The 25,889-nt window shown below is 44.0% G+C and overlaps 1 protein-coding gene across 1 annotated transcript in view; it reads right to left on the bottom strand.

Annotated features, from left to right (window-relative positions):
- Nucleotides 1–16,794, bottom strand: part of KCNN2 (potassium calcium-activated channel subfamily N member 2) — a 514,135-nt gene extending 497,341 nt beyond the window's left edge. The window contains exon 1 of the mRNA XM_043470632.1: nucleotides 15,828–16,794. The gene's annotated coding sequence lies outside the window, so the exon portion shown is untranslated. The remainder of the gene's footprint in view (nucleotides 1–15,827) is intronic.
- Nucleotides 16,795–25,889: the final 9,095 nt, after the last annotated feature.

Below are 25,889 nucleotides of genomic sequence, written 5' to 3'. Positions count from 1 at the left end.
CAGAGTAGCAGAAGTGAATGCGTGAGAGCCTCATATGCCCTGCTGGTGAGTTAGGACAGAAGCGAAGGGAACATCTGAAAGGGTGAAAGAGAAGAGCACATGAACAGATTCCATTCCAAAAGAGGTCATGATGGCATGATGCCCCAGAGACAGAAAGTTGGTGAGACTAGTAGGAAGACTAGTAAGGAAATAATAGCTAGAGTCTAAGGTTGAGAACAAAGTTCTGTCTAGTCAAGGCTATGGTTTTTCCAGTGGTCATGTATGGATGTGAGAGTTGGACTGTGAAGAAAGCTGAGCACTGAAGAACTGATGCTTTTGAACTGTGGTATTGGAGAAGGCTCTTGAGAGTCCCTTGGACTGCAAGGAGATCCAACCAGTCCATCCTAAAGGAGGTCAATCCTGGGTGTTCATTGGGAGGACTGATGCTGAAGCTGAAACTCCAATATTTTGGCCACCTAATGAGAGGAGCTAACTCATTGGAAAAGGCCCTGATGCTGGGAGGGATTGGGGGCAGGAGGAGAAGGGGACGACAGAGGATGAGATGGCTGGATGGCATCACCAACTCAATGGACATGAGTTTGGGTAAACTCTGGGAGTTGGTGATAGACAGGGAGGCCTGGTGTGCTGCGATTCATTGGGTTGCAAAGAGTCGGACACGACTGAGCAACTGAACTGAACTGAAGGTTGAGAATCCAGTAGTCATGTATGGATGTGAGAGTCGGACCATAAAGAAGGTTAAGCGCCACAGAATTGATGCTTTTGAATTGTGATGTTGGAGAAGACTCTTGAGAGTCTCTTGGATTGCAAGGAGATCAAACCAGTCAATCCTAAAGGAAATCAATCCTGAATATTCATTGGAGGAACTAATGCTGAAGCTCCAATTCTTTGGCCACCTAATGTGAAGAGCCCACTCAATGGAAAAGACCCTTGGGAAAGATTGAGGGTAGAAGAAGGGGATGACAAGGACAAGATGGCTGGATGGCATTATTGACTCAATGGACATGGGTTTGAACAAGCTCCAGGAGATGGTGAAGGACAGGGAAGACTGGCGTGCTGCAGTCCATGGGGTCACAGAGAGTCAGACACGACTGAGCGACTGAACAGCAACAAGGTTGAGATAATGAATGACAGCCTGAACTATCAGAGGAAAGCAGAGATAAAAGTAAATATGCAGATTATTAGGAACCTAGGAAGAGGTACCTAGTTTGACGGTTGTTCCCCAAAATCATCAGCAACACAGTGAAAATAAAAGGCATCTGGGTAAAATGTTTGAGGTTCCTCTCTAGAATTCACTCAGAAATAAATAACTGGGTAAAGTAGGATGCATTCATACTCTCAATAAATCAAGCTTTCAATAAATCTAGTTATAACTCTATAAAACTTTCTCTTACTGACACCTCTGTGGCACACCCATGATAGTTCCAATTTTAGTATATGTGCTGCTGAAGTGAGCACACACACCCATGATCACCTGCACTCTTTGCTGTGTCTCTGACCCTCAGCTGAATTAACTGACGCAGGAGTGACAACGCGACGGGATTAGCATCCATGATGGTGTGTACCCAAGAAGCCAATGTCACTCAGGGCTAACCCAAAAGACAATTTACGACCTCTAGAGGCAGGAATGGGGAATCAAGCTTTGTGGTCCAAAACAATGTGCAGTGATTTTGAGATTTTCATCCTATAAGGGAAACCTTTTTATGGCTGGTGATATAAATGGTCATTGTGGAGACCCAAAATAACTTAGAGAAAAGGAAAATAAGGCTGGCCTCAGAATCCTATGAGCAAAAAAAAAAAAAAAAGTATTACCATGAATCCTTCTAAATGGTTAAAAAGTCCTGGTAATCTATAGTTGAAGGTTTTCATCTTCAACAGTATTTAAAAACTGGAGAGGAAGTATTGGCAAAAGTGCTTTCGAGAAGGAAATTACTTGTCTATGTATTTCCATAAAAAGATGAGAGACAACAGACTGCGTGCAAATTTTCCTGGTGGGGGTGGAGGCAGTGGGCTGTACTCTTGAGGAAGGGAGAGTCGGGCAGGAGAAGGACAGTAACCACAAGGGAGGAAGTCACGGATCCACACTGGCTCCGCTCTGGACATGCAGGCTGTACAGGCCTCCACCCGCCTCCACACGAGGACAGACTCCTGCATCTTAGAATGAATGGTCTGCAGGTAAGAGAAGGATTGTCTGGTCTGAGAGAGTCTTTATAGCCTTGAAAAAGAAGGAAAATACCACTGATGATAACCATAAGCAGTGGTTATCACAAGCTATTCTATCTCCTGTTTATTGCCTTAGAAATCAATTTCTTCATCCTAAAGAAACTTCTCCCCTTTTCTTTTCCTTTGTGACATTAATAACAAAAGCTTCTAAGTTAAGCCATTTACTAGCTACTTTTTTGTGAACTCTCATATGCATATGAATAAAGTTGGGTTTTCTTCCTGTTTAAATTTTAAAAAGGCAAGCAGTTTATCCACAGGCTCCTCCTCTCCTCTCTCTCTTTGGTCAAGGTCCATTTCATAACGTATTAAATTCCTCTCTACTCCTCTGGATTGTCACCAGCCCCTCCAGCATCCCAGAGCAAGGCACAGTCTCTGAAGTCTCTCTTGTCAGTCTATCCTGTATGGGGGTGCGGGGCGGGCGGTTGGAATGTAAAATAGCAGAAGGGACAGCTCCTTGAGCGTTCACCCATGGAAACAGGGTAAACAAACACTTGGTCAGTACTGGTTGCAAATCTGTGGCCCAGGGTGCCTGCAGGGCTAGGCTGACCTGGAACAGTGGATCAGTAGAGTCCGCTATGACTGCAGACCACAGGTAGTCATAACATTTTTCTGTGATCATAAATTTTCTGTTAAATCCATATTTCTTCTCTATCTTAAAAGCAAAAGTTGAGTTTCTGCACAAGTCTGTCTTCTAAAAAGGATAAAATCTTGCAGGTAATGTTCAGAGATGTAGTTTATAGCTATCTTTCAAGGACGATTGTCCCTGAGGCTAAGTACATTTGTTATACACAATACATTCATTAGAATATTTCATGTAAAAGTTTTTCCGATTAAACTTATAAACAATTTCAATAACAGGAGGCTAAATGTATTTAACAATATTATGACAATTAACCATCCAGCCATGTTCTCTGTGACCTGGTTATAATATTTCCTAAGAATGTATCTAAAAATCTCCCTCCTAGAAGGAGTTACCTTTTGTTTGTAAAATAAATGTGATTCTATCCATTTAAAGTAAAACACATCTCATTCTTTTACATTTGTAAAAACTATACACAATATACAATTAAGGATCTGTGAGAATAAAATTCTGTCTATAAAATAAGTGAATGAAAATTTTGAGAACAGCTATTAATATTATGTAAGTGCATGGGGTTACAAGAGTCAGGACACAACCTAGTGACTGAACAACAATTACAAAGTGAAGAGAAATGATATGGAAAGATGCTTTCAAATTAAATTGCAGTAAATAAAGCAAGAATCAACTGTTACATACAATATACTCAGACTCCCGTACGGAAGGAATAGGATATAGACAACCACACATAGAAAAACAAGAAAAAGTCATCAAATTACAGCTGATTTTAACTAAATGAATTATATATTTCCATTCATTCCCAATTTTCTACATTATTACTTTCTAACCAAAATTTTATAATTAAAGGGAATCTAAAAATACTTTAAACTGAACACTATGATGGGTAATCAAAACCAAACTGTTCACACTTTATTAAGCAGAAATCTGATCATTTATATCCTATTAGAATAAAGACTGTCAAGAGGGTTCAGTAAGCTTACAGGAGAATACGGTCTCTCTGGGCTCAGTTAATGTGAGTCTACTCCTGAAACTTGGGTCCACTTTCAGATAACTGACAAAATGTGGCAAATGAGTTCTCAAAGCTAAAGTCTGGCATCTAGGAGGTAGTGGGTCCCTTTCCTAAAGAATTGACTGTTTTGTCTTGTTTTCCTTTTTGCTAGAATGGCATACTTTTCCATTTTTCTGGTACAGCATCTTGAATTTCCCTGGGAAATCACCTCTTACATTCTCAAATTCCTCCCAAATTTGAACATGACTTATCCTTTTAAACTCAATCTTAAAATTTGTGTTAAACAAAACTAAACTTTATAGAAGTAAAGCTTAGATCTGTTGGTGCATGGCATGAAGCCACCATGGCATCCTACACACACACAAAGAATCAAGAGTTAGTGATAAAATTAGAAAAAGTGAAAAAGGAGAGTTCTTTACAATACTGTTGCTTGACTCCTGGATGTGGTTGGTCCTATCCACACCCTTTGTCTTATGTGAACCGAGAAATTATTTTTTATTTGAGCCAGTTTGAACTGACATCTTTCACTCACTCAAGAGTCTTAAATAAAACGACACCTCTGTGTGTCCACAGACAGAGTATACCTTCCATTCAAGAGAAAAAATTAAGTCCAAAGATCTACCACTTGCTGAGGGGAACATTTGGAAAATCCATCCTCATAGGAAGCATAGACTATCTGGACATTAAATGCCTGCCAAATGTCCTTCATTTGTGAATAAGGTGAACCTAGGAATTGTCACTGGAAAACAATGATACCATAGGCTTAGGAATTTGCAACGGAGGAGGGAACAAAGGCATGAGATGTTCTACATTTCTATAGCATGATTGATGATGGCACATGAGTCTTCCATGCTCAGTACTTAGAAATATTTCTATAAAAATGAGAGGAAGTCCACCTCTCTGTGCCCCAAGTAAAGAAGAAAAATTGATAACCAGATCTAGTCAATTAATCACCTCAGTCACGGGAAATAGGAGGGAAGATTACCTGTCTACAGGAAAAGCAATGGCCAGATTAACTTCACAGACTTTCATTACAGACAAGATTCGTTTGCCTACCTTTTTGAAGTTAGATGATCTTCACTACTTACATACGTAAAGACAATTGAAAAGAAAAAAATCAGCAGCAAACTGAAGAGAGACTGTGAAAACAATCCCCCCACCCCAATCCTACACTGACAATAAATCCTTCAATCTGTTCTACAGGCTTCTGATTCTCTTACATAATGGCTCCTTCAACTAGGGTGGGACTGGGTTGCAAATTACAGTGCTATCAGTTACATAAAGCCCTCGATGTTCAGGAACTACTAGCTTCATGAAATAACTAAACATGGCATGTTTTTTCTCCTCATCTGTTTCCCTGTTGCAAAAAAGACTTGACCAGAAAAAGAGCTAACAGCTTATCAAAACGTATAGGTGTCCAGAAGTGACAGCTCATTGGTGTCCTGCTTCTCTCAAGGTTAGAAAGCATGCACACTCCATTCTATATGAGAAAAGACTGGGCTCTGCCTAACAGTAAAATAAAAACAAAATTCTTGGAGTTCACTTTTGCAAATGTCCAGGGATATGGTGGTGTTCGGTAAGATTATTGAAAGGGAAGAGCAGTCAAGACTAATATTGTATTTATATTGGAGTTGATACTGAGCACATGGCTAAAAGCAGGATGACAATCTATATTAATGGATCATTTCAGCCTCAGAACGTAATTTGCAAGTGTGAAGTGAAGTGAAAGTCGCTCAGTCCTGTCCAACTCTTTGCAACCCCATGGACTGTACAGTCCATGAAATTCTCCAGGCCAGAATACTGGAGTGGGTAGCTTTTCCCTTCTCCAGGGGATCTTCCCAACCCAGGGATCGAACCCAGGTCTCCCACACTCCAAGTGGATTCTTTACCACTGAGTCACAAGGGAAGCCCATAATTTTCAAAAACAGATTATATTTTGTAATTTGCAAAAACAGTATCAAAGTCAGATACCTCAGAGTCTGTTTTAGTAAAAGCAAGCAAACAAATGAAAAATACAGAAAAACATCATGCACCTTCTCAAATTCCCTCAACCCCTTCCTCCTCTCTCTCTCTCGGCGAGCATCTCAACCACATACAAGCAGGGCACCTCCGCTTTTAGACCTAGGAAAAATAATGTACTGTGTGACATGGTGCCCAGATTCCTGAGCAGCCAGAGAGAGGCAGGAATACAGAGAATTAACTTCCTGGGGAGTAAAATTTCATCAGTAAGAAATGAAATTAGAAGGAGCCGGGAAGCTAAGTTCCTCTTTCTTTTTCTCTTCCGTGCACTACACCAAGGTTTTGTTCCTTTCTGCAGTGCTTCCAGGGAAGCCCAAACACTGAGACAGTGCAGAGTGACACAGTCTGTCTTAGCACAGCTCCCTGTTTTCAAAACGCAGCTGGTGTGGCAATACATAGCATTACACAGAATCACATCACGCGCTCTTGTGCCTCATCACCCTCATTCTCTGGGCTGCACAGCCCAAAACAAGTGATAGCGCTCTAAGCACTGCCTTGGGCTCTGCTTTTAAGAAAACCTAAGAGAAGGCGTGGTTGAACATAACAACAGTGAAATCTTTGTCATTATCACTAATAATTTTATTAACATAGTAATTTTTATCTCCCCTTCAAATATTCAGCAATATGGCTTCAGTTTGCATCGTACTTTGATCGGGATGACAAATAAGTTGTTCCTCATTCACACAGAACCTTCCAAAATGCCTCCTTTGCATTATTATTACCAATAAGTACAAGAAATACACTTGCGTTTCAGCTATATATTATTCCAAAACCAATCGCCCAAAATGAAATAACTTAAGGCAAAGATGAGGGGGGCTTGCCAGCATGGTTCCAAAATTCCGGTGACACCAACTGGGGTCACTCAGTTGGCCAAATTGAGCTGTTAGCTGGACCAGACTAGAAGGTCCAAGAAAGCTCCTCTCACATATGTGTGCCCAGCTCCTTCACGCAGCGGCTTGCGCTCCCCAAGGCAAGCTGGATTCACAGCAAATTCAGGACAGTCAGACCTCTCTCACGAGGAGGCTGGCTTCCAAGAGAGAGGAAACCAATGCCACCAGGCTACAAGCCCCAGACTTCACTGTCATTAAATTTCGTTGTTCAAAGCAAGTCAAAGGACGGAAAACTGACCTACCTCCTGAGAACCAGGAAGAGAGCAGAAGGGAGGCGTGTCGCCGGCGGCCATCTTGGAGACTCTACCACAGTGACGCCCCCACGGGCCCGCGCAGTGGGATCACCTGGGGACCTTTCAAACCCAGCGGCTCCCAGGTCACATCTCTAACCAATTAACTCACAATGCAGGAGAGGGTAGAACACGGGTATCCTGCTCTTTTTTCTTTGTTTGTTTAAGTTCCCCAGGTGATACCAGCGTGCTCACAAGTTTAGAAACACCCAATCTACCACAACTTGTAAGAGATTTAGAAAAGCTGAAGATGCTGACCGGCAGTCCTTAGTTGCATGTGATTATGTGTCAATTCACATCATGCTTTGGCTTTTCCTGGGTTTAAAAGTTAAGCCAAACACCCATCACTTCCAAGTACCACAAAGCTGCTGTGATACACCAGCCCAGTCTGCCTTGGAAGATGACCAGTCTTCTAGTTGGCCTGAAAGTTGAAGACTTTCAGTTTTAAAACCAAGACAGTCGGGGCCAACTGAATAGCTGGTCATGCTAGCATTGCCTTCCCTCCCTCTGCAAGACAAGTCACGTTCTTGTGAGTTTTGCTTCTGAAGTGCATTCCCAGTGTTAACACCTATGCTTCCTTGAAATTAATGACGTAGGCCAGTGCTGCCTGAAGTGTGGTCCATGAACTGGCAAGTATTTGCATCACCTGAGAGCTTGTGAGAAATGGGATCTGGAAAAATTCTAACAGATGTTATCTGAGATTCGGGCCTAGAAATCTGTGTTTTGAAAAACAGGAATTTGAGAAGCATTGGTCTGGCTTGTCATGCTTTCATCTCCATCTATCTCTACCATTCCACATGAGGCAAGATCAATTTCTATTTTTCAGTAAAATTACAAAAAGCAAACCAGAAAGATTCAATGCTAATTTACCAGGGATGCCTTGCCCAAGGGCAGCCAGTATCTTCAGACACATATGTGATAATCACATTTTGGGCATAGTTTTTACCAGCCATTTATCTGAGGGGCTGTATAAAAATTGTTTATATTAACAATAGAGGTTGGGGTCTGGAATGAGCGGTGTGCTGAGCACAGCTGTCTGGAGTTGGCAAGGCTCTTCTCTTCTAGAACACATCAGAACTGTCAGTTACAAGTCAGGTGGTAATTTTTTCTCCAACCTGAAAGGAAAAAAGTCTTTCCCTTAAAGTTAAGCAGAAAACCAGCCTTATCTGGGACTGGATGCTTGGTTTTCAATTTGAATTTACAGTAAAAATCATTTAGGTTTCAGTAATTTAGAAAATAGATTCTGTTGAATTATCGTGAACTGAAGTTATTTAGGAACAATGACAAGTTCTGCTGAGCAAATTAATACCCTAAAATATTAACCACTTTGAAATAAAAGGAGATTTGTTGAAGGACTAACCTGTTTATATTCAACTGATTTTAACAAGTCCATATGAATTTTACCTTCACATGAGGAAACTCATCCAAAGCGCTCTGCTGGTACTACTACTGCATGAACTGAAAGTATAATAAAGCTATTTCATAAAGCACTCACACTGTGGTTCAGACCTTTTACAAAGTCAGACCAGCCTCCCTGAATACAGAACAAAAATTTTAGTAGTATTGCTTTACCAGTCAATTAACATATAGCTTGATCCTCAATACAGTGAAGCAAATGGAATTTTAAAATCCCTTTTGAAAACTCGCCTTTGATAAATTATGGCTTTTATTTATCATGTGTTTTACAAACATTATTATTTAAATTTTTAAAAAGTGACGAGTTAACCAATTCCCCCCACACCCCCAGCTCCCCATAAAATAATCTAATCCAAGTTATCCCGGTTAGAGATCTGGGGAGGAGATTGCTCCTTTAGTATTTCTGAACTGCTACAGGCAAAACCATCCTCTTGCTGCACTGCAGGCCTGGCAGGAGGTGTCTGAGATGCCCCACCCACACATTCTGTGGGCAGCAAAAACACCGAATAACATCTTTCACAAAGATGAAAAACACAATAGATTTGGAAAACGCATTTTCTCAGCAACAAATTCACTCTTCCATGTTACAGTCACAGGGCCAGTCTGTGAGATTTACTTTCCCAAAGTAAATCTAAACACATAAAATTATTTGTGTAAATAACCATAAGCAGATTTCAATCAATGATGTAATCTGTATCGGAAGACTCCTACGAATTTCATAAATGACTGACTGCAGTGAAAACATCTCTGAGAAAGTGTAAATAAGTCATTCCATCTTTAAAGAGGTTCAAGTGACTCCTATATTCTTTCCCTTTTTAGGAGAAACATGCAGGAATACAACTGACTGAATCACAGCACTGTGGAACTGGGAAACGAAAAGATTCTTCTGTTACTTCCTCCACTTCCCCATTGCAAAAGCACAGTCAATGAACACAGTGCCTGTTCCTCTCTAGGGATGCTGTTACCACCCTCCCCTGGGCTTTGCCTCTTGGCCAGTGGCCAGTACCACGACGGAGTCCTAGAGAGCAGAAGGGTGGCGCAGGGCTAACTGAGTGGGATCAGTCATCAGTGTAAGTCTATATAGAGCACAGGGCCCAACAGGGAAGCTAAACTTGCCCATCAAAACCAAGGAGGAAAACTCAGAATCATGACTAAACCCCAGTTCACAAGGGTGGTGAACTCGACAGACCCCTGCACGGGGACAGTGGGGGAGGCTGGAAGGACAGATCATGGCCCAAGACAGCCTGACTTATGTAAACACAACTGTTCAATGGAGTCTTAGATTGCATTCATAAAATGAGTAGTAATCACTACCTACCTTATACAGTTGTTACAAAAATCAAATGAAAGAATTCAAAGTGAACCTGATTTGTGAAAGTGAGTCACTCAGTCATGTCTGACTCTTCGCCGCCCCATGGACTATTCAGTCCACAGAATTCTCCAGGGGATCTTCCCAACCCAGGGATCAAACCCAGGTCTCCCTCATTGCAGGCAGATTATTTACCAGCTAAGCCACCAGGGAAGCCCAAGAATACTGGAGTAGTAGCCTATCTCTTCTCCAGTTGATCTTCCCAACACAGGAATTGAACTGGGGTCTCCTGCATTGCGGATGGAATCTATACCAACTGAGTTATCAGGGAAGCCCGAACCTGATTTGTACATTGTAAATATATTTGCAAATACCATCACTATTACTAAGACAGTCTGGGACCTGGGACCTGGACACTTTACCTGCTTGCATCTAGACAAAGGGCTTCTATGGCAACAGAATACAAAGAAACTGTAAGGGACTAAAAATAACTGTGGCTTGTGCAGTCAGAGAAAATCACAAACAGTAAGGTACAAACGCCACAAAGCAACTGCCATTCCTGAGGTGTCAGGAACAAAAACAGCATACTGGGCATGCAGCCCGCATCAAGCACCACCACAGGTGTGAGCAGGCCACAGAAGTCAGCCGGCCAGCCCAACCCGTGGACCTGCCCTACCCTCACCCCACTTAAGGAACCAGCCCATCCTCCTGGAGAGCATGCAAGGGCACCTGTTACTTGCTTTCATTCCCTTGTGCTGCAGCATGAACCCCAATAAAGCCTTGCTTGAAATTCTCATCTGGCCTCTTCTCAATTTCTATTGACTAAAGAGTCCAAGGACCCAGATCGGTAACATTACTATGTTCACACCATTCTTGCCAGCGCTCGGCAGAAGTGGGGGTGTGGAGGTCTGGACCAGAAGTAATCCTATAAATATGTGAATTGTCATTGTCGGTTTATTTGTCTGCCTTCCTAACTAGACTGTGATTTCCTTGAAAGCAGGGGCTGTGTCTTAGTCATCACTGTATCTCCATTTACATAGTAAGACATTCAATCACAGTTTTTGAAATGCTGAATGAATAAATTCTGAATCCTCACTGTTATTCAGACTCCTGGCTGGCCAAGAATTATGTACAGTGGAATACTACATGGCGTAATGTGAGGAATGAGACAGCAAATGCCCACATGCCCAGGAAATGTTTCCTTTGCCAAAAATGCCTACTACCTCACTGCCAGAGCACAGGTGCCTCTGGATATGGAGCCTAGATTCTCAGAATTACAAGCATTTCCTTGAAGTTGGTCAATAAAGGAGGCACTGACGTCTTAGAAAATAAGAATATCTAAACTGTGAAAGTCACTCAGTCGTATACAATTCTTTGTGACCCCAAGGACTATACAGTCCATGGAATTCTCTTTACCAGCTGAGCCACCAGAGAAGCCCAAGAATACTGGAGTTGGTAGCCTATCCCTTCTCCAGTGGATTTTCCCAACCCAGGAACTGAACTGGGGTCTTCTGCATTGCAGGTGGATTCTTTACCAAGGGAGCTATCAGGGAAGCCCAATACCTAAACTTTACAGTGTCCCTATTTTATGCCGGGTACAGTGCTTAGAAGCTTCAAACCATTACCTTCTTTAAAACTCACAGTGACAACATAAGGGAGGTTTGGTTATTTTCTGCATTTGACAGATGAAAAAACTGAGTCTCTGAGAACTGACCTCCCAAGCTATATGCGTTAGAGCCCGAAATGAATTCCAGTTGATTTTATTCCAAAGTTTACATTCTTAAGCAATACTATATCCAGCTGTCCGAGGAAAGAGAGGACTTTGTGTGTTTATCTTTAGTGAGAAGGAGATGATCTCATCCTGATCATCTTAAAGCCAAACAAAAAGAGGAATTCTTCCTCTTCCCTCCTCCTTTTCACAATTCCCGTGCACTGTCCCTTAAGCCAGTCTCTGTGCTTGCACCAGCGATACACCAATGAATAGACACAAGGGCATCGCCAAAAGAAAGGAGACAGGTCAGTGAAGAGCTGTGAACTGCGATGTGCAAGGGTGGTGGCTGGGGAACCAGATGGCAGCAGGCATGGAACGGTGGCACGGGAGAACCTCGCAGGCACAGGTCAGGGAGGTCAGCTCAAGCCTGGCTTTGGAGGGTGTTGTGCGGGCCAGTGCTGCTCAGGAGGCCCCGCGGGACGATGGGATGGGGTGTCTGAGATCGGAAGGCCACAGAGGGCAGCACAGCTTGAGGTCTTGTGGACCTGGGGCATATGAGAAGATTGTGGCCAGCCCCAAGGTGATTATCAATACGCCTGTAACATACACTGGACTTGACCCCAAATCCATGGCTCCATTTGTAACAACTCCCTTGCGTTTCTTTTGGTTCAGCCTCTGGGTCCTCTCTCTTGCTGATTTCACCTGTCCCTGCCCCAACAAGCTCTGCTGCGGTCCTGGCTGAGTACCTGTGCCAGCATTGGCCTCCCTGACCCTCAGGGCTCTCCCGGCCATCCTTTTCCTTCACTCTCTGCTGCTGCTGCTGCTGTTAAGTCACTTCAGTCGTGTCCGACTCTGTGTGACCCCATAGATGGCAGCCCATGAGGCTCCCCCATCCCTGGGATTCTCCAGGCAAGAACACTGGAGTGGGTTGCCATTTCCTTTCCAATGCATGAAGGTGAAAAGTGAAAGTGAAGTCGCTCAGTCGTGTCCAACTCTTCACGACCCCATGGACTGCAGCCTACCAGGCTCCTCCATCCATGGGATTTTCCAGGCGAGAGTACTGGAGTGGGGTGCCGTTGCCTTCTCCTCCCTCACTCTCTAGTCTGTGCCATTTGGGGCTTCTCTGAATAGGCTCTGGGTACCACACGGAACAGTGGCTCCAAGACCCTGGGTCACATCTTCCTAAAGGGCTGGCATCTCCACTAGACTTGCTTCAGCCTCAGGAGGAACTGGAAAGGACACAGCCTCAACTTTTGGACACCGGTAGGGTCCAGTCATCTAGGATACTTCCTCCATGATCCTCGATTTCTCCACCTCTCCGCTGTTGATGCATCGTTCTGGTATCTATTCAACCAATATTTATGGATAACCTATTCTACTTTACCCTCCTCTGAGGATTAAAAAGACAAAATTCCTCTGCCCCCAGGGAATTCACAATTTACCAGTGACAATTTAACTGAAGGAATTTGGACTATACCATCTACCGGCTTATACTTTGCACACTTAAGTCTCTTGCCCCAGATTCTCCTTCAAGGTTCACACTCAAACCAACTCCCTCCCTGACATCTACACCTGACTGTCAAACAAAATTTCAAAATTAATATACTTAAAATATAATTTTCTTTCATTCGCTGTAAACAGCATCAGTATCCTCACAGTCAAATAAAAAAAAAAAAAATGCAGGTGTCACTTTTGACTCCTCTCTTTCCCTAACACCCATCTCTAATCCATCAATAGGCCCTGTCCATTCTACCCTCAGCATGTATCCCGAATCCACCTACTTCTCTTCAAGTTCATGCTCATGGCACTGATTCCCCCTGGGCTGCTGCTGACCCACACAGCCCTTAGCGCAAATCTCAAAAAGGTGCCCTTCCTCCAGGCCTTCAAAGCCCTGTGACAGGACATTTCCTGACAAGGGGGCAAGAACTAGATTTTGACCTCCACTTGACCTCCAGGTTGGTGCCCGCTGCGGTAAGTAACGTGCAGAAACACAGCTGCACCCAGGCTACCATCTCCTCCGCTTTCTTACTGCAGTGGCCTCTCAAGTACCCTTCCCATTGTCTATTCTCCACAGAGCTACAGAGGAGCCTTTGAAAACCTTAAATCCAATTTTACTTCACTCTCTGCTTAAAACCCTTCAATCTTTAGCTTGACCTACAAGGCTCTGCAAGATCTGGTTCCAGACCACCTCTCCTATTTGCTGGCCAACCCTGACCCTGGCTACCCTCCTCAATCTGAGAAACATCAGCCTCCCTTTGCCAGACTGAGGTGACTACTGCTGTTATTTCCTACCTTTCGGTTCGTCTTAATGTTTAATTCATCATTTCTTTCATTAGTTCCATGCGTGGCCTGTCACCTTTCATTATTTACGAGTTATTTTTAACAATGTAATAAGCAGACCTGGCCCTACCAGTCAAAACTCAGGTGAGACCCTGCCACTGACTTACCTCTAAGGAACCATATGGTCACCTGGCTTCTCCCCATCTAAGGAAACCACAAGTACAAATCTCAGAGTCTCATTCTCTTGCTTTCCTATTTATATAAATTTCCTATTTATGTATATGCATCTACATATATTCCTAAGTGGTAGGGTTTTTCATTAATTTTCAACATTATGAGATTTTCTTGCTGTATGTAATCTTTCAGCCAATTTTCACTTAATATTATATAGCTTGTATGCAATCATATTGCTATGTGTCACTGAGTTAATTTATTTTGATTGCTATATAATATTCCTCTTTGTGAAAATATTACACTGTTTACCTATTCCTTGGTGATGGGCATTGGAGTTCTCTCCAGACTTTCATTAAAACCAGACTGTTATGAATGTTCATATACATGTCTCCTGTTGAACAAATCCAAGAGTTTTTAATAGATATAAATCTAGGAGTGAGTTGAACAACTGGATCACACGTGTACAAATGTTCAAATCAGGGCACAATGCCAAACATTTCCCAAAGTCATTGTGCGGGTTTACATTCCCATCAGCAACGTTGGAAGGTCCTGTGGATCTTCATCCTCTTAAACCACTTGATATTTTCAAACTTCTTAATATGAGGCCAACCAAATGGGTGCAAAAGGATACTCAACGTGACTTCGATTTGCATTCCCATAATTACTAAAGGTAATAACTAGTACACGTTCACTAGCTATTTGTACTTCCTTTCCTCGGTGCTTTAAGGTCTCAGCCTGCAAGTTCCCACCACAGAGAGAATGTCCCTCTCCACTCCCCACGTGTAGGCTGCCACTCCCTAGTACAGACTCTTTTCTCTTTCCTTTGTGGCATCTACCACTGCCTGAAAATCCAGTCTACCTGCTGAATATATTGTCTGTTTCCCTTAACTAAAATACAAACTCCAAGGATTTTGGTTGCCTTGTTCACTCATCCATCTCAGATAGATGGATGAATATCTAATGACACAGATATATAATAGATTAAGAGTTGTGGTCCAGAGTCTGATGTTCTGAGTTCCAATAGCAGCTCCCCCACTTGATAGCTGTGTGATCATGAACAAATTATTTAAATCTTCTGTTCCTATCTCAAGTGTAAAAAATAATAGTAGTCATTACTTCATGGGTGTGTTATGAGGTTTAAATGAGTGAATACTTGTAAAGTTCTTAAAACAATACCACAAACATAGTGAGTGCACCCAACCAGCCTGGATCTAAGACACTCCCTCTTCTTCCTCATGTTCTAAGGCTTCTGGTCCTGCAAAGGTCCACTCCTGCAGCCTAGAGGAAAGCAGAGAGGTGCCCAGGGAAAAGTTGGGGGGCAGTTTATTCTTGAGAAAATGGTCTGATCATTGACTACAGGAAGAAGTGCGCAGAGTGAGTGCTCAACAATGCTTGATGAATAAATGCTTCATAAACCATCAACCCTATCACCCCAGCACTACATTACAGAGTCACAACATTCCCGCCTCCCTCCCTGCCTTATGGTTCAAATTTTTGAAGAGAGAAAAGGAAACTTAGAAAGGAGGGTGATGAAAGAAAAGTAGGCTGCATCAGTAGAGTGGGGAGCAGGGAACTCAGTCAAGGGAGAAGGGAGGAGAGGTGGAAGAGGAGGGGCGATGGGAAATTTCAGGTCGCACTGTGCCATCTGCCACTAGCATAGAACCTGAACACGCCGAAAATAAGAACATAAGGGAGTCTCTCCACCACCCACCCACCCAGGGGAATGTTTCTTTTTAACGTATGAGTGGGGGCAGGGAAAAGATAAAGCAGAGAAGGCCTGGGGAGGGTGAACGAGAGTGGAAGACCAAGGCAAACTTCCTTTCACCATCTTGGCCGGGAGAGGAGGTCCCATTAAATCTGTGTCCCCACCCCACCCCAGCCCAGGCAATGTCCCCTTCGTCTCCAGCTTACCGTGTTCTGCAACCGAGAGCCCCGCTCCATTGGGCACCTTCCTCCTCTCACGGGGATAAATGCGGCCTCGGTTAAATGTACCAGGAGGCTAACCCCAAGTGAGACTCCATTGAGAATTCCAGCAGGTTCACCTGGAGAAACTGTTTCCATCTGAGAAGAAATCAGGAGTCCTGGCCAGGAACCAGCTGCCTCTCTGGTCTTCAAATTGCGGGACAGCTCGCCGCCTGGGAGAGCCCCGCGGCCCTCCCCGCTCCTCCTCTCCGGGGTCTCCGAGCACCCCCGGGGAGTCCTGGCGCGCCGAGCGGCCGGGCCGGGTCCCTGCCGCCCACGGGCGGCTGCTCGGGGTCCACCCTCGGGAGCCCAGCTTCCCCGCGCCCGGCCCTGCTTCAGCACCGACCTTGCTGGACGCTGGAACCGCTCGCAGAACGCCCTGCGGGGACGGGGGACTCCCTCTTTCTCCGTCCTTGGCTGGCAGGGCCGAGCCCGGACGGCGGGGGGCCGGGAATGCTCAGGGTATTGCCGACCTTGAGGCTACCGAGGGGTGTGCATGCGCCGAAAATAACACGCGCGCGCACACACACACACCTCGCTTGACAGTTCCCTCCCGAGGAAAGGAGCTGTCCAGAGCAGCACGGGGGAGGGTACGCCCCCCTGAAAGAGGACAGCCAACGTGATTCCTCAAACCAAATTTGGGATGGTTTTCAAAGATTTGGATTTCAGCCGCTCGACTTCAAGTCAGGGAACGAATCCCTCTTGTGTATTTCAAGGCCGGATTTCGAGGGTTAACCTGAGCTCGACGGGAAAGAGAAGAGGGTGGAGAGATCCCCGGAGGAGGGGTGCCAGGCTCTGGGGCGAAGCGTGGCTCCGTTTCCCTTCCCAGCGGGTTCGCCATCACGCCCGCCCCGCCGCTGCTTCCCGGAGCTACCCGGAGTGGCGAGGGTTAAGGCGGCCGGCCCTCCGCGCAGGCTTCCCCGGCCCCGGAGTGCGCGCCGCGGGCGGAGGCGCGGGAGCGGAGAGCCGGGGATCTCCCGCCCGCCCCCTGCGCCCGGCGCTCCGCGCCCCGCTCTATTTATAGCTCGCTTCCAGCGGCGGCGGGGAACTCATCCAGCGGCGCTCAGCCTTTGGAGCTGGGAGAGCCTTCCACAGACAGGCTGTTTTCCTGAATTCTGTGAATGGCATAAATGTCTCTAGCCTTCGGGATCTTGATTGCTACTGTTCAGTACGTTTTCACACATTTCCATTTCCAGTTTTATTTATTTATTTTTAAGAGAGCCAAGAGGATTTTGAGACAGGTGAATTGCAGGCAGGCAGTTTATCATGCTGGGGACCTTTTGTTATCAGCTGCCCAGAAAAAAAAAAAAAAAAATTCCTCCATGAGGCTTCAGGCTCATTTCATATTTTCTGCAACACTGAACCTGTCTGGGTTTTTAACCTGTCAGTCACATGGTCACCACAGGTTCGAAGTGACTTCAAGGGCAATGCAGAATCATATCCTCTGCTATCTGATTGCCTGCTTACCAGGGGTCTCAGAGCTGGCTGTCAGCATGATACACACCTCTGGCTGGTTTCTGGGTCAAATCCCACAATGACACCCCTCCCCCCATTAAAAAAAACATGGCTGATTCATGTCAATGTATGACAAGACCCACTGCGGTATTGTAAAGCGATTAGCCTCCAACTAATAAAAATAAATGAAAAAAAAAAAAAAAAACAGGCCAGTTACGGGGTCATGTCCTGGTTCCTGGCCCCAATGGATCCTGGTGACACAGGAGAAAGCATCATCCGCTGCTCTGAGTCCTGCCTTTAGCCTAACAGGGAGCACAGTGCGCAGTCTGCAAGGCCCTAAACTGATACCTGCCTCCCAAGCCCCTTCTTTCCAGTGAAAGTGAAAGTGAAGTCGCTCAGTGTGTCTGACTCTTTGCGACCCAGTGGACTGACTGTAGCCTGCCAGGCTCCTCTGTCCATGGGATTTTACAGGCATGAACACTGGAGTGGGGTGCCATTGCCTTCTCCAGTACTCCTTCCCAAAACAGTTCTGGAGCGCCCAGCCTGTGCAACTACCCGAAGGACTCCTGGGTGCTTCAGAGGGGCTTCAAACATCTGCCCTCACAGACCTTTACCGGGGGCTCTGTCTGTCCGCTAGGCGTGGGGGGAGCATGGGCCCATCACAGGGCACTCCTCCAGTTCTGACTGGGGGTGCTAACCCCATCCAGCCTCACCTCTTCTTCCCTTTCAGTTTCAGGGTTTTTCCTTTAAAACTGATCCCCAAATAGTAAGAGGTTACTATTTATTTCACTGTATTTAATCAGAATGATCCTAAAATAAGGCATATAATTAATTTTGCAGTTATCTGTAGGCTGAGGGGAAACTCTTGCTCTAAGTCTTTGTTTTTGTTGAAACACTTTTTCCTGTATTCACTTTCCTGCCTTAGTCAGAACAGAGAGGGTACTGGATGTATTATTTCTGGGATGAGTCAGGACCCAGGAGTGCATCGGGGAAATATAAGAGAAGGGCTCCAGAGTATCAGCCTTGAGTTCACCTCCACTGTTTATATGCTCTTGTTGAATTTACTTTACTTGTGTGCTGCACTTCCTTATCTGTAAAATATGAATAATACTGCTAGTAAATACTCCATGAGGTTCTAGTGAGATTTCATGTGCTAGTCTCCTTAAATTGCTTAGACCAGTGCCTGGCCTGTGGTAAAGCTCCATAGACATTACATAATATCGGAACTAGAGTTGATTTGGTTGAATTTGTACACACAAAGAGGCATTTTTATCTATGTAAATCCATGATTTCCTTTTCATTGTACTAAAGCAGATCCCCAAAGGCATTCCATTTACTGAAGTCCCTGGTCACTGACCCTGCATTTTCTTCTTCCTGAGAAAGAAAGCATCCCCTCAAGGCTTTTAAGAAGTGCTGCTGCTAATCTATAGAAGATACCTTCTGACACCTAGGGTAAAGAATCACCTGCGTATAGTGCTTCACTGCTGTCCTGGGAATAATACTTTATGTATGAATGGGTTTTGTTTTTGTTTTTGTTTTTTTTAACATAAAAACACCCCATGAAGTTTTCCAAGGGACCATGAAGGGGAAGTCCTGAATATTCATTGGAATGACTGATGCTGAAGCTCCAATACTTTGGCCACTTGATGCAAAGAACTGACTCAGTTTAAAGACCCTGATGCTAGGAAAGACTGACAGCAGGAGGAGAAGGGGATGACTGAGGATGAGATAGTTGGATGGCATCACCGACACTATGGACACATGAGCAATCTCCGGGAGTTGGTAGGGCCTGCTGCAGTCCATGGGGTTGCAAAGAATCTGACATGACTGGGGGTCTGAACTGAACTGAACTGAACTGAACTGATGAAGGGGAAGTATTTCTGTTTACGAAGCTTAACACACAGGTTTGTACAATATGTTATTTCCCCTCCTAAAAATTAGGCTTCAGAAGGTAGGAACTGTGTCCTGTAAAGAATATTCCTCTGACTTAAAGGATTAGTTAGCAACCCCAAGTTCATCCTCCCTTACAAAAGAAGAGAACCTGTCATTTTGAGACACACAGCCAAATACACTCTGCACAATCCGGCCAAGGAGCTATAAAATAAACCGGCATCTGGGAGCTTCCAAGAAACCTCCCCAGAGATACCTTGGTGGTGGTGGTTTTGTACTGTGTCAGCCTAGCTAAACTGGAGCAGTGTTTCCCAGGCTTCCCTCCTCTAGTTTGGTCCTGGACTAGGATGGGCACAGGAGACATTCCCACAAGGTCAGGAAGGCAGGACTGCAGCGGCTGCCATGGCCACACTAGGAAGGTCACAGGAAAGGCAGGTGCCCTTGCAGCTGGCGCACCATGGCACAGATCTGCCGGCTGGTCCTGTCAGCATGCCAGAGCAGCTGGGCCTGCCGCAGCCCCCTCCCTGCTGGATCCTGCAGCTTCTCTAGCTCCTGGAAAAGGTGGGTTAGCCGCATGACAAAGGGTGCCAGCTTTTCACCAGCCTCATTTCAGCTGGAGGCTTGGAGGCAGTTAAAGAGGAGAGCAGGTTCTACTTCATCCGCGTGGGTTCCAGGGCATCCTTGTTTCTCCCACCAAGTCTGTGCCATCAGTGTTCTGCCAGAGAAACAGAACCAGCAGGAGATACAAATTAAGAGTCATTATGAGGAACTGGCTTACACTGAAAGCCGGCTAGGTTATCCCAAGTCTGCCGGCAGGCCATCAGGAAGGGCAGGCTGGACCTCGCAGACATGAAGGGAAGCTGCAGCCCAAAGGTGGAATCGCTTCTTCTGGGCAGTCTCGGTTCTGCCTTTCAACAGATGGAATCAGTCCTACCCAGATTACCAAGGATAATCTTCCTTACTTGAACTGATGATAGACTTCAGTCACAGATACAAAATCCCTACACAGCACCTGGCTGAATGACGGGGGGTGGCAGCCTTACCGAGGGGACACATAAAACTGACCATGAACACGTCCATCTTTCAGATGGCCTGCCCTGCTATCCTCAGGCTCAGGGCCCATACACAAAACCAGCACAGCAGAGCAGAAACACTTTAACCCATCCCCACAGTTTGGAAGGTCAAGTCCCTCAAATAAATCCCTAATTCTACTTCACTCTTGCTAGTCCTGCTTTTCTGATCACACTTGACTGACACTGACTCAGTAACATTCATATTTCACCTCTTTCTTCTCTTTCCAAAATCCTGCTATCTAGAATACAGATATGATGGACAGACCAGCCAACCTGGACAGGAGGACAAGGGCCACACTCCAGGGATGGTGGAGAGCTGAGCAAGAAGGACCTGAAACATGCAGATTGCTGGCTCACCACCCCTGAGCAGCCTATCTCTGCATGTCTTTTCTAGGAGAGAGAAATCAGCACCTGCTTTAAGTCACTGCTGTGTTGGTGTTTGTTATTGCTTTCAACAAAACCCTTTCTGACTGGTGTAAGTGCTACATCTTCCATGTAGGGATATACCACAAGTAAACATCAATTGGAAGACTCAAGTGTTGGAACATCATGCACTGAGGTAGGGAGAAGGGAAGTGAAGGAATGATTTTATTTTATTTTCATCTGCTTTTCAGGCAAAATCTGTTACTATTAATCTTACATCTGACAAAGGCAGTCAGTCACTCTGAAGATGTAAACCAAGCTTCTTTAAATTTCCAGCCTTCAACTGTCCTGTCTGCAGAATGAGACATTTGGACCAGATGGTTTCCAGTATACTTATAGATCCGACGTGTGTGGTATCAGCTGAGAACAGGGCACCCAGAGGGAAGAAATGTTAGGGAAGAAATGCTCACCAGGACAGAAATGTTGTTTGTCAGAAAGGCAAGGGGAACTAATCAAAAATTTTATCTAACAGGTGGGAAATTTTCTTTCCGGAAAACCTATGCAAACTGCTTTACATGAATTGTCCACACCGACTCGGAGCCCTCCCTGGACATGGCTTTTCTGGGGGCTCAGATGGTTAAGAGTCTGCCTGCGACACAGGAGACCCGGGTTCAATCCCCGGAGGAGGAAGCTCCCCTAGAGAAGTAAATGGTAACTGACTCCAGTATTCTTGCCTGAAAAATCTCATGGACAAAGGAACGTGGTGGGCTACAGTTCATGGGGTCACAAAGAGTTGGACATGACTAAAGTGACTTAAAACACACTCATTAATCTGCATTGAATATTTAAAAAACACTAAATGTTTTTAAGTTATAAAAAAGTTGTTATTCATACTTAGGCTCAATGTCTGAACATGGGTCAATTAGCCAATCAAAGTATTAATATTACCCTCTTGATCAGCTGCTTACTCAAGAATCTTGGGATAGCCAGAAAGAGGAAAAAGGGAAAATTATGAGAGAGGAATCAGTGAACTAAAATGAACAGGAATGGGTCAATTTAACTCATATGACCATTATATCTACTACTGTGGGCAAGAATCCCTTAGAAGAAATGGAGTAGCCCTCATCATCAACAAAAGAGTCAGAAATGCAGTACTTGGGCGCAATCTCAAAAATGACAGAATGATCTCTGTTCGTTTCCAAGGCAAACCATTCAATATCACAGTAATCCAAGTTTATGCCCCGACCAGTAATGCTGAAGAAGCTGAAGTTGAATGGTTCTATGAAGACCTACAAGACCTTCTAGAACTAACACTCCAAAAAGATGTACTTTTCATCATAGGGGACTGAAATGCAAAAGTAGGAAGTCAAGAAACACCTGGAGTAACAGGCATTTTGGCCTTGGAATACAAAATGAAGCAGGTCAAAGGCTAACAGAGCTTTGCCAAGACAACGCACTGGTCATTGCAAACACCCTCTTCCAACAACTTAAGAGAAGACTCTACACATGGACATCACCAGATTGTCAACACCAAAATCAGATTGATTATATTCTTTGCAGCCAAAGATGGAGAAGCTCTATATAGTCAGCAAAAACAAGACCAGCAGCTGACTATGGCTCAGATCATTAACTTCTTATTGCCAAATTCAGACTTAAATTGAAGAAAGTAGGGAAAACCACTAGACCATTCAGGTATGACCTAAATCCCTTACAATTAAACAGTAGAAGTGACAAACAGATTCAAGGGATTAGATCTGATAGGCATGAGTGCCTGAAGAACTATGGATGGAGGTTCGGGACATTGTACAGGAGGCAGTGATCAAGACCATCCCCAAGAAAAAGAAATGCAAAAAGGCAAAATGGTAGTCTGAGGAGGTCTTACAAATAGCTGTGAAAAGAAGAGAAGCTGAGGCAAAAGAGAAAAGGAAAGATATACACATCTGAGAGCAGCGTTCCAAAGAATAGCAAGGAGAGAAAAGAAAGCCTTCCTCAGTGATCAATGCAAAGAAATAGAGGAAAATGATAGAATGGGAAAGACTAGAGATCTCTTCAGGAAGATTAGAGATGTCAAGGAAACATTTCATGCAAAGATGGGCTTAATAAAGGACAGAAATTGTATGGACCTAACAAAAGCAGAAAATATTAAGAAGAGGTAGCAAGAATACAAAAAAGAACTGTACAAAAAAGATCTTCATGACCCAGATAATCACGATGGTGTAATCACTCACCTAGAGCCAGACATCCTGGAATGTGAAGTCACGTGGGCCTTAGGAAGCATCACTATGAACAGAGCTAGTGGAGGGGATGGAATTCCAGTTGAGCTATTTCAAATCCTGAAAGATGATGCTGTGAAAGCACTACACTCAGTATGCCAGAAAAACTGGAAAACTCAGCACTGGCCACAGGACTGGAAAAGGTCAGTTTTCATTCCAACCCCAAAGAAAGGCAATGCCAGAGAATGCTCAAACTACTGCACAATCGCACTCATCTCATATGCTAGCAAAATAATGCTCAAAATTCTCCAAGCCAGGCTTCAACAGTACAAGAACTGTGAACTTCCAGATGTTCAAGCTGGATTTAGAAAAGGCAGAGGAACCAGAGATCAAATTGCCATCATCTGCTGGATCATCGAAAAAGCAAGGGAGTTCCAGGAAAACATCTATTTTTGCTGTATTGACTATGCTAAAGCCTTTGACTGTGTGGATCACAACAAACTGTGGAAGATTCTTCAAGAGATGGGAATACCAGCCACCTGACCTGCCTCCTGAGAAATCAGTATGCAGGTCAAGAAGCAACAGTTAGAACTGGAATGGAACAACTGACTGGTTCCAAATCAGGAAGGGAGTATGTCAAGGCTGTATATTGTCACCCTGCTTATTTAACTTATATCCAGACTACATCATGCAAAATGCGGGGCTGGATGAAGCACAAGCTGAAATCAAGATTGCTGGGAGAAAAATCAATAACCTCAGATATGCAGATGACACCACCCTTATGGCAAAAAGTGAAGAGGAACTGAAGAGCCTCTTGATGAATGTGAAAGAGGAGAGGGAAAAAGTTGGCTTAAAACTCAGCATTCAGAAAACTAAGATCATGACATCCAGTCCCATCACTTCATGGCAAATAGATGAGGAAATAACAGAAACAGTGAGAGACTTTATTTTGTGGGGCTCCAAAATCACTGCAGATGGTGACTGCGGTCATGAAATTAAAAGACATTTCTTTTAATTTATTTTTTAATTTATTCTCCTTGGAAGAAAAGCTATGACCAACCTAGACAGCATATTGAAAAGCAGATATTGCCAACAAAGGTCCGTCTAGTCAAGGCTATGGTTTTTCCAGTAGTCATGTATGGATGTGAGAGTTGGACTATAAAGAAAGTTGAGTGCAGAAGAATTGGTGCTTTTGAACTGTGGTGTTGGAGAAGACTCTTGAGAGTCCCTTGGACTGCAAGGAGATCCAACCAGTCCATTCTAAAGGAAATCAGTCCTGAATATTCATTGGAAGGACTGATGCTGAAGCTGAAATGCCAATACTTTGTCCACCTGATTCGAAGAACTGACTCCTTGGAAAAGACCCAGATGCTGGGAAAGATTGAAGGCAGGAGGAGAAGGGGTCGACAGAGGATGAGATGGTTGGATGACATCACTGATTCAATGAACATGCGTTTGAGCAAGCTCCAGGAATTGGTGATGGACAGGGAAGCCTGACGTGCTGCATTCCATGGGGTTGCAAGGAGCCGGACACTACTGAGCGACTGAACTGAACTGATGAGAGAGGGAACATTACCTTCAGATTGAGCGACAAACACTTTCCTTGTACATAGGATACAGATTGTACAAGGATAGGAATCTTTGCCTCTTTTGATCACTAATATATCTTAGGATGGCAACAAATGCAATGCAGGCTCTCAGTAAATGCTTGTTGAATAAATGAATGATACCAGTGTTATATCCATGTTTGGTTGGAAGGACAACTTCAAATTAACTGATTAAACCAGTTCGTGATTCAAGTCCTGCCAATTCCCAGCCAAGTAAATTCAGTCTCTTTAAACATTATTTTAATTTCACCTCAGAAAACCTAGTTCATGAACCACAACTTCCCAATTCAAATGGTAACCTATAAAGATCCTCAAGAAAATGTCACTTTTAGGACAGAGCTAAGGGCCATAGACAACAATGAGCAAGGGATCTCTTCCTAAGAGTACTTTCAGGGCTTTATTAATGAGCAGTCCTCACTCCTAGAGTATGTGGTCCTGACCATATATGCCAGTGGATTTCAGAAAAGGTACGAAGAAACACTACTGTGTGTCTTTCATTTTTTCTCATCACAAATGGGGTTGTTTATTACTGTTATCCTTTTTTATCCCACCATTATATATTGAGTACGTGGCATGAGGTCAGGGGAGGTAACTTCTGTTTGCATTTCAGAATTCTTAGAATCAATAGTAACCACAGCTGAATCTGACAACCACTACACATTATCCTTTAATATGAAGAATACTTTGTATCATTCAGAGATCCTGGACTTTGATCTTAATGCCATGATTGATTGAGAGTTTGAGATTATCTCACTTGTTAATTGTCCACTGAACAGCAGTTCATCCCTGAAATAATGTGGCTATGTGAAATTTGAGTGAAAATAACAAATGGGGCAAAACAACATATGCCCCTTCCCTTTGGGGCAGAAGCATTTAATTGCCAGTGCAAGAAATTTCTACCTCTCTCTCCCTCTACTAAATTGCACCCTAAATAACCCCAGTTGAAATAGCAGCATTATAAGATGGTTTTGCCTCCATCAAACTAAAATGAACTGATGCCTTTTGTCAACCAACTGTGGATATCTAGCTTAAGTGAGAAATACAAATCTGCTGTTTCAAGTCACTGAGGAACATTTGTTGTTCTTGTTCTTGCTAACTCATCATAACTTAGCTTATCCCAATAAATGTTGGTTTATTAAGTGATTTTGTAGAATCTGAATTATTTGGGAACTTTAATACCAGCTCTAGAAGATACAACTGTATGAAGTGCAACAGTTAATACTTGTTCATTATTCACCTTCCCTGATAAGCTACAGACTTCATGAGGGTAGGGGTTCTCTTGTTAATTGCCATATCCCCCATGTACCTAATGCAAGTAAAGTGGGTTCACAACACCTAGTTTAAAAATGAGTAAGTATGTGCTGGACCATAACAAATTAATGCTATTACACTCCATTTCATTATCTTAGG

This window comes from Cervus canadensis, chromosome 6 (genome assembly GCF_019320065.1).
Source record: "Cervus canadensis isolate Bull #8, Minnesota chromosome 6, ASM1932006v1, whole genome shotgun sequence".
Taxonomy (NCBI): domain Eukaryota; kingdom Metazoa; phylum Chordata; class Mammalia; order Artiodactyla; family Cervidae; genus Cervus; species Cervus canadensis.
This window is presented reverse-complemented; position numbering and strand designations above follow the sequence as displayed.